At 43.1% G+C, this 9,897-nt stretch overlaps 1 pseudogene; it reads right to left on the bottom strand.

Annotated features, from left to right (window-relative positions):
• Positions 1-4,824: 4,824 nt before the first annotated feature.
• LOC141147679 (methionine adenosyltransferase 2 subunit beta pseudogene) lies at positions 4,825-5,879 on the bottom strand (annotated as a pseudogene).
• Between the last annotated feature and the right edge of the window lie 4,018 nt (positions 5,880-9,897).

Genomic DNA, 9,897 nt, shown 5'->3' with positions numbered 1-9,897 from the left:
TGTGGACAATTGCCTTTTTTTGTCCTCAAAAATTTAGAAGACAGGATGAACATTCCCTCTGAACAACAATTCTAAACAATACACATTTTCAGGCAAGTTTCACAGATGCAGACACCTCAATGATCTCCTATGTGTATTACCTCTCAAAAATTTAGTTATGGTCACATAGTGCTCGTGAGTCCAGATGTGGAACCAGCTGCTGTGTCCTGTCCTTACATTACACTGAATCATTTTTGAAGAAGCATTATATTTTCCAACACATCTAGACCACATCAACAAATTTTTGGAATACGAAAAATGATCAAGACATAAATGTATATGTCCAACCCTGTACCATCGTATTTGGCGAAAAAATAACATCATTTTCTAAAGTATCATATGTATTTTACAAAGAACGGTCTTTACGAACGATGCTGTATAAACGAAAAAAATATGGATCAGCATGCAAGTTAAGTATCTCAATAGGAAAACACAACAAGTACTTACTTTTTTTAAGCAGCTTCTTTATTCGCCAATATTGTTCTGGCTCACGACTTTTGATGTCAGACCACCGCTTCCTCAATTGTTCTTTAGACCGTTTTGTGCCAAATTTTGCTTCTAGAGCGGTGACAACTGAGGACATTATTTTGTCCTTACGCATATTCGGTCGTGTGTACGGTCCTTTTTTCCCATCGTAGTCCTCCCTTCTCAATATGGACACCATCTCCACCATCTCTTCAAAAGCCATGTTGGTGGCCTTATATCTCCTCCGGGATGTGGATGGTTGTGGCTCCGGGCTTTCCTCCGCGCTACTTCCACTGATTCTCTCCGCCATCTTTCTCTATCTACTCCCACTGCGTAACGAAGAGTGAAGGGGCGGGGACAAATCGTACTAAAGAATGTCAGGGGCGGGCGACGCAGGCGGAGCATGACACATGCGCAGTGTATATAAAGCTATTGCGATGGCCTACCTATGTCCGTGCGGAAGTAGCAAGCGTCAGAAACGAAGGTAAGATTAAACGTGGGGGTGTGTGTGTGTGTGTGTGTGTGTGTGTGTGTGTGTGTGTGTGTATGTATATGTGTCCCCTAGGTTCTTCACCAAATAATCCGGGGAGTTCTGACTGACATTACAGTTTTGATCTTGTGTCTTGTATTTCAGCAACAATGAATCCCTTTAAAGAGGCAGATTTTTTGTCGCGATTTATAGACTTATATCAGGAAAAGAAAAACCTGTGGGAGGTCAAACACCCACTATATTACAATAGAGATGTAAGGAAGGCAACACTGGGCACACTTTTAGAATTTGTGAAGACTCGAGTCCCCCAGGCAGACCTCAAGTTTGTGGACAAGAAAATTGGTATCTTGCGAAACATGTACAAGCGAGAACACAATAAAATCCAGGAGTCGCTCAGATCCGGAGCAGCAGCCGACCAAGTTTATGTACCCAAATGGTGGTACTACCACAAAATGCGATTCCTGGATGACCAGACAGAAGCCAGGCAATCACTTTCGACCCTTCCCCCCACCCTTCCCTCCAGCCTTCCCCCCACTCTTCCCTCCAGCCTTCCATCCACCTCCACCCCAGCTGAGGAGTCCCAGGAAGAACTGGGCCTTTTCATCCCTGATGAAGTGGATGCGCCCAGCTTCAGCCAGGTATCCTTTTTTGTGGAATTTGTGATTGTATAAATGTTATTAATGATGTTAACATGTTAAATTTTTAAGTGCTTCATAAAAAATGACTTCATCACAAATATTAATATGTAGACATATCACTAGACAGTAGTGGCCAAAAATATACTTCTGCATAGGTGTGCGCAGCCTCCTGCATTAGGGTGTGCACCCCAAACCTCAAATACATATGCATGTGTATATGTACTGATGGTGTCAGTAGGGTAGTGGACAGTGTAATTTTGTTTATTTTATTTTTCTAAAATGTATTTGCTTTTGTAAAATTTGTTTTGGGGATGAAATTTCAGTGGTATAAACAGGGGGGGATATGCACCACACAAGGCGATTAGGGTGTGCCCAGGCACACCTGGCACACCCTGTGCGCACGCCTAGGTACTTCAGATATTGTTGATCATCTGGAATAATGGTGGTGTCAAATAGATAGCCTTTACTATTTTTTGAGAATTATATTTGCAAGTCATGAGCTGAAAATTGTGTGTGATTGCGTAACCCAAAATTACAACTATGTCCCTTTTTTTGACATGACCTCACCCAGGAGGAGGCCTTGACCAGTGGGAGAGAGGAGGAAGCCTTGACCAGTGGGAGAGAGGAGGAGGCCTTGCCCAGTGGGAGAAAGGAGGAGGCTGTGGCTGGGTCGAGTAGAAGCCGCATGGAGTGTCAGGTGCCTCCCCTCCGCATTCTCACCAAAAGGCCCAGGCTAATGACCCAAACTGAGGAGGAATCCTTAGCCCTCATACGTGAAGCAAGCCAAATCCTGAGTACACCACCCAATACAGAGGAAGCGTATAGGACCTATATAGCCAGCCGATTGCTGGAGTTGGAAAAGGGGCAACGCCTCCTCTGTGAGGTTTTGATTTTTCAGGCCTATCAGAAGGGCTTGAGAGGGGAGCTTACTGCTACAACGTATCTGGCAGATGAAGCCACTCCTCCTCCTCCTGCCCCAAGTCCACCACCAGAGGCCCAGCCTCCGAGGAAGGCTGCAGAGAAGCGTGGAGGGAAGGCTTCAGAGAAGCGTGCAGGGAAGGCTCCACAGAAGAGTCGAAAGTGATTGCCTGGTTTCTGTCTGGTCTGACTGTGCTCCATGTGCTCCCTTGTCGCAAGATACCAAATTTCTTGTCCTAAAACTTGATGTGTGTCCTGGGGGACAAAAGGCTTCACAGATTCTAAAAGTGTCTCCAGTGTTGCCTTCCTAATTTCTTGTTAACCAAAATAAATGGATTTTTTTGTTACCTTACATTATTGACTATGTGTTTTGATTCCAAAACGACATTTTGTTTGGGAGTAGGCAGGTACAGGTCAAAAAGACTATGGGGTTGACATAGGTGTGCGCAGCCTATTGCATTAGGGTGTGCACCCCAAAGCTCAAACACACTAAAGCATAGTAAACAGTGTTTACTATGCTTCAGTTTGTGAATAAACACAGTGAGTGTGTTCACTGCATTCAATTAGCAAAGGAAGGGGCCAGTAAGTGACATATTGACTAACCCTTTCCCCTGCTCTCCATCCTGAAACATCCTCCGTGGCAGCCAAGGGGAGAGGAGAGAAGAGGGATACCTGGACAGTATGGGGAGTTAGCACTGCACAGAGTGATTAGGGTGTGCCCAGGCACACCTGGCACACCTCTTGCGCACGCCTATAGGGGGTTGATTTAATAAAAGCAAATAGACTGTGCACTTTGCAGAGGACAGTTGCCCTCTGCAAGTGCAATTGCTCCAGAGCTTAGTAAATGAGGTAAGGCTTGACTTTGCAAAGAGTACCCAATCCTGTGCAAGGAAAATTCAAAAAACAGCATTTTTGCTTGCACATGATTGGATGATGGAAGTCAGCAGAGCTTCTGCTCATTTACTAAGCTCTGGAGCAACTGCTCTTGCAGAGGGCAACTGCACTTTGCAAAGTGCACAATCTTTTTCCCTTTAGTAAATCAACCCCTATGTGTGTTTTTGCCAAAAGGCTAAATAATTTCTAAAATGAAGTGAAAAATACTAGTGAAAAGTGCACTTTAGAAATTGCACAGCAAGTGCACTTGTTGGAAGTGCAGTCGCTGTAAATCTGAGGGAAAGAGCTGAAATGAGGGGAAGCTCTGCTGATTTTATCATACAATCATGTGCAAGAAAAAGGTTTTTTTTTTTTGGTGTTCCTTGCATGTGCCCCTCGGATCCACAGCGAAGGCACTTCAAAATGCTCTTTCTGTGCAATTCCAAGTAGAATTTGCACTTTGGAAAATAAACCCCCCTATGTCTAATTAACAAGGGACACCAACCTCATTAAGGTGCATTAAAACAACACAAAATATTAAGGTTATTGTGGTAACTTGAAACTACAAAAATACAATAAAAAAAAAATGTTTGTATAATTTAGCACACATTGTAAAATAGATTATAAATAGTGTTGAAATCAATAAAAAAAAAAAGATGAGTCCAAAATCTAATTTAATACTTTATTTATGGAGATCTGGCTTTTTAAAAATATCATATTAGTCATGGCATGAGGATAAATCATGAAGAAAGTAGTTTGTGAGAACTCTGTGTGAATATAAAGCAGAAAAACAACTTCATTCCTCTCGCATTATAAAGAAAAAAAAAGCGCTGTATTAAAAGATAACAGAAGAGGAATGTGCATACGAAGGCTAGTTTTACCAGACCGAGCGCTTCCGTCTTGTAATTGCTTCAGAGCATGCGTCAGTTTGAGTTCATCGGACTAGCACACAGACGACCGGTTTGTCCGCTAGAAAGAAGAGTCCGTCGGATAGATTTAAAACATGTTTCAAATCTAAGTCCGTCCAACTTTTGAGCAAACAAAGTCCGCTGGAGCCCACACGCGATCGAATTGTCCGACGAAATCCAGTACGCCGGACCAAGTCTGCCGTAAAGTCCGCTTGTGTGTACGCAGCATAAAACCTAAACTGACTATTAGAAAAAAGTAATTTGAACAAAGTTTAAGCTGACCTGTGACTTACCAATTTCTTTTATGGTCTTTGTATGGCAAAAAAAGAAAAGAAAAAAATATAGATCTTTCAAAACAACTAGCATTCTGTCACTGACAACTTTGTTCAGATTGTATATTTTTTTTATAACACCGATACAAAACTAAATTTCTTTTAATAAAAGAGCAAAAACAAACAGAAATCAGCTGGACATACAGAAAAAAAAAACAAAACTAATGGAAGACAGTTTGCCGCGTTTTTTTCTCCACTAAAAATGGCCCCAATGATTCTCTAAAGCCAACTCTAAATGGTGTCCTCTGTCCAATGCCAAGTCCCTCCAGCTTGGAGCAATCAAGCTGTGGGTTCCATGGTCGAGGAGTTGGACCAACGGGTTTATGTGTGATTGGTCTCAGATGACTGCTGGGGAGATTGAAAGCATCAGCCATAGCACAAGCCAAAAATAAATAAATAGATAAATAGATAAATAAAATAAATTCCCTATCAGAGAAGGTTCCTGCAATTTTTTCTCAGCTATTTGGAAGCAGACACTAGATACATCCTTGACATAGGTGGGAAATCTCTGTTGCCAGTGGTCCATATTAGCAGATTTGTTGCTGAACTGTACCTTGTCAAACATAATTTTAACTGCACTTTCCTCTAATTTCTCCACATCCCCATATAACACAGGAACTCTGAGCACAGCAGCATTATCCCTGTTCTGCAGGATTACTCGCTCTCCTTCTATTTTGGTTTTACCATGCAGGTTCAGGAGATTTGGCACAGAATCCTCTCTGTAAGGGGGATTTGATCCATCAAAGACATTGTCTGAACTAATGTAGATCAGGAATGCTCCAGATGCTACTTTGGCAAGATTTGCAGATGCCTCCACATTCAGCCTGGTGGCAGACTCAGGTTGATTCTCAACAATATCTGGTCTTCTTTCTGCTGCACAATGAACAATCACATGTGGCTTGAATTCACAGATAAACTCTTTCACAGCAGATGTATCCAGTAAATTAAGATACTCAAAGTGAGGCCGCGCCCGGCTATATCCACATCCCACAACATGCCAGTTGTTGTCCTTGAATTCTCTGTACACAGCACGGCCCAATAGACCAGTTGCTCCAGTTATCAGTGCCCTTCGATTAGGGAAAAGAACATTTGCCTGCACCACTTGCACATGACCCGGTCGGAATCGGATCCTCAGATCGAGGTATCGGCTCTCCATGGATCTCTCTTCTTCTGTCCTGCAGCGACCACGACCCGGACCTTGACAAGCACAACTGCACAGACTGTGGATGGGCGTCGGGAGCTGTCAGTTTTCAATGCTTCCCCTTCCACAACCAGCACATCACCTAAAATTGATGAAAAAACTTGTATTTAGAAATATGCAGGCATACATATATTACCTGAAGCTGGGGTGTCAGACACTCACCTGGTGGGGTGCCCATGTTGCCCACTTCCTGCACCTCTCCTTCCTCAACATCCTCGGGGGGGTGGGGTAATTTCCCATTCAGGCCAGCGAGGGTGGGGGGTCCCTGGGATCCTGCTGTCTGAGTCTTTTCTCCCCTATGAGAATTAAACAAAAGGTATACTTAGCACACAGATATTTGAGTCCAGAAATAGGAATATGAAACATTGCTTAGAAGTGGTGTACAATTGCATGTTTGGGAAGAGATCCAAGTTGAAGACATGATTAAAATACCCTTTTAAACAAACTGCAATACTTACTTTTTTGGCCAAGTGTCACAGATGGAGACACGCCAAGTATCACCTGGAGCCCCTGTGTGGGTTACCCTAAAAAATGTTCTCTAGTGTCCCACAATAGTGCTCCTGAGTCCAGATGTGTAAACAGTTGCCGAGTGTCCTCTCCTTACATTCCACTGAATGAAGTTTGCTATTCATTCTAGTTTCAAAGACATATAGACAACAATGTCCTAAACTTCTTTAATAAGACAAATTACCAAGACCAAAATGTTGTTTAAACCCTGTATCAACTAAATAAACCCTATATATTTTCAAACGATGTTTCCTATGAACGATGTTTCCTACGAACGATTTGTGTGTACACGAACATGAAAGTAGCCATTTAAAACTGCACAACGGTAAAGAAAAGCACATGGAGCAGCATGCAAGTTAATAATCAGAATAGGAACACATGACAAGTATTTACTTTTTTGAAGAACTTTCTTTATTCTTCTGTACTGATCCGGCTCCCTCAATTTAAGGTCGGACCAGCGTTTCCTCAATTTGTCTTTGGTGCATCGTACCCCAAAATTCTGAAGCAGGGTCTTCACCACTTTGGACATGATTTTGGCCTTGCGCAAATTTGGCTGGGTGTACGGTCCATGCTTCCCATCATAATCCTTCCTCCGCAAGATGTACACCATCTCCACCATCTCTTCAAAGGCCATATTGGAGGCCTTAAATCTCTTCTTCCCGGATCGGGACGTTTCGGCTCCGGGCTTTCTTCACTACTGGAAGAATTAACACAAACCTGCTGTGTCTCCGCCATGTTGCTCCTACTGTCCACCGTAGAGAGAAGGGGCGGGGAATATTTGTGAAAAAGAACGTCAGGGGCGGGCGACGCAGGCAGAGTTTCATGCTTGCGCAGTGTATATAAAGCTAACATGCATGTGCCGTACATGAGCAGAGGAAGTAGGAACGGAAGTTGCGAGCGACCGAAACGAAGGTAATTTTTATACAAATTTTCAGTGGCCTATACTGCTTATAGATTGAGGCCTATATTAGGATAAGATTATGAGAGTTTAGGCTAACATTAGTGTTTTTGTCTTGTGTATTGTCTTACAGAAAAAATGAATAATAAGTTTAAGGACCCTGAATTCATGTGACAATTTATTGACAAGCACAGGGAGATGAGGAATCTGTGGGAGGTCAAGCACAATGCATATTACAACAAACCAGTAAGGAAGGCAACACTGGAAAGACTTCTGGCATTTGTGCAGACTTTGATCCCAGAAGTAACCTTGGAGAATTTGGAACGTAAAATTGGGATCTTGAGGAATATGTACAGGAGGGAGCATAACAAGATCCAGGCTTCCCTGAGATCAGGAGCATCAGCAGATGATGTGTATGTACCCAAGCTGTGGTACTTTGAAAAACTGCGTTTTCTTGACGACCAGACTGAAGCCAGGGAATCGCTTTCGACCCTTCCCTCCACCCTTCCCTGCAGCCTTCCCTCCACCCTTCCCTCCACCCCAGCAGAGGCTGATGAGGAACAACCCTGGCCTTTCATCCTGGAAGAAGCGGATGCGCCCAGCCAGGTATATTATTTTTATACATATTTAGTGTCTTAATATTAATGATGTTAACTAGATGTTATAATTTATTAACTATTAAGGATTGTATCCAAAAAATGATGTATACATATCAATTGACAGTAGCGCCCAAAATTGTTTGTCACCAGCTTGAAAAAATGCTGGGGTCAGAATGATACTCTTTTATATGTATTAACATTGAATTTGCAAGTCATGAGCTAAAAATTGTGTGTGATTGATGAACCAAAAACTAAAACTATGTCCCTTTTCTATACACAGGATGAGCTCAGCCAGGAGGAAGTTCTGGAAAGTGGCAGGCAGGAGGAGGCTGGGCCCAGTGACAGCCAGGAGGTGGGCAGGCCCAGTGTCAGCCAGGAGGTGGCCGGGCCCAGTGTCAGCCAGGAGGTGGCCGGGCCCAGTAGGAGCCTCACCCAATCGCAGGTGCCTCCCCTCTGCATGCAAACAAAAAGGCCCAGGAAGGTGACGGTGACAGAGGAGGCATCACTGCGCCTCATTAGAGAAGCTACAGAGGTTCTGAGGAGCCCACTCGACGCTGAAAAGGCCTATGGATGCTATATAGCGACCAGGTTGTTCGAATGTGAGACGGGGCAAACGCCTCCTCTGTGAACAAATTATTAGTGTTGCCCTTCACAAGGGGCTGAAGAGCGAGTTAACTGCCAACAGCAAAATATATGATCTCACCCATCTTCCACCTCCTCCTCCTCCTCCTCCTGCCACAAGTCCACCACCAGAGCCACAGCCTCCAAGGAAGGCTGCAGGGAAGGGTGTAGGGAAGGCTGCAGCGAAGAGAAGAACGTGATGACCTGGGTTCAGTCTGGTCTGACAGAAGACGCAGGCTGGTGTAGTACCATAGCCTGGGGACAAATATGTCATCTGCTGCTGTTCTTGATCTCTGGGATTCCTGGAGCAGATTGTGCTCCCTATTATATGGACTCCTCAAGATCCCAATTTTCTTTTCCAAAGACTTGATGTGTGCCCTGAGGCCAAAAGGCTTCACAAATTCCTAAAGTTTCTCCAGCGTTGCCTTCATCTTTATTTTGTTAACCAGAATAAATAGATATTTTATTTTCTGAAAATACTTGCCTACGTATTTTTATTCAAATACATTTTTAAAAGACAATGTCAAATTAATAAGGGACACCAAAAAATAGTGCAGCGCTAGATTATAAATCAATATTAAATGTCCGTAAATGAACGATAAATATCAACGGTGGTGCAGAGTGCTTCATGCAGATCCAAAGTGCTCTAAATCCGTGCTCCCCCTCTTGTCAGTCAAACCGCTCACCTTGTTAAAAGGACCCCTGAGCTAACAGGAAGGTCTAATAGGCGTTCACCACTCGAATGGTGGTCAGGGTAATGTCTTGGCTGAAAGGCAGGAACCTCTTCCTTAGTAGGGATCACCACTTAACTTTTCGGTATGCATGGAATGAACAAAGAAAATACATAGTGCTCTCTGTATAACTTTTTAAAGCAGATTCCTTTATTAAAAGACAGGTACTCACAAAGTTAGCACTATGGCCAGTGCTAGGCTAAAAAGCGCATGGTAATTACAGATGACAGTCTAAGATGGCTGCAGGGGCGTCTAAACCAGGATGAAACCAATCCGCACGCGTATCGTCCGGAGGACTTCCTCAGCGGTCTATGGATCCTTAGGTATAGTCCTATACATGAAGCACTCTGCACCACCGTTGATATTTATCGTTCATTTACGGACATTTAATATTGATTTATAATCTAGCGCTGCACTATTTTTTGTTTTATACCACGTGAAAGGATTTATATATTTGCCTTTAGTGTTCAGCAGCTTCGTTTTATCTGAGTGTTTTTGCGCTGACTGTTTGTCTCTTTGTAAATAAGGGACACCAACCTCCTTGAGGTTACAAAAAAAACAAAAATATCATGTTATTGTGGTAACTTGACACACAAAAAAATAAAACATTAATAATGTTATTGCGTTGACTTGACACAGAAAAAAATAAAACACTAATAATGTTATTGTGTTAACTT

This window comes from Aquarana catesbeiana, linkage group LG06 (assembly GCF_042186555.1).
Source record: "Aquarana catesbeiana isolate 2022-GZ linkage group LG06, ASM4218655v1, whole genome shotgun sequence".
NCBI lineage: Eukaryota > Metazoa > Chordata > Amphibia > Anura > Ranidae > Aquarana > Aquarana catesbeiana.
The sequence above is the reverse complement of the archived record's forward strand: the minus strand, read 5'-3'. Positions and strand labels throughout refer to the sequence as shown.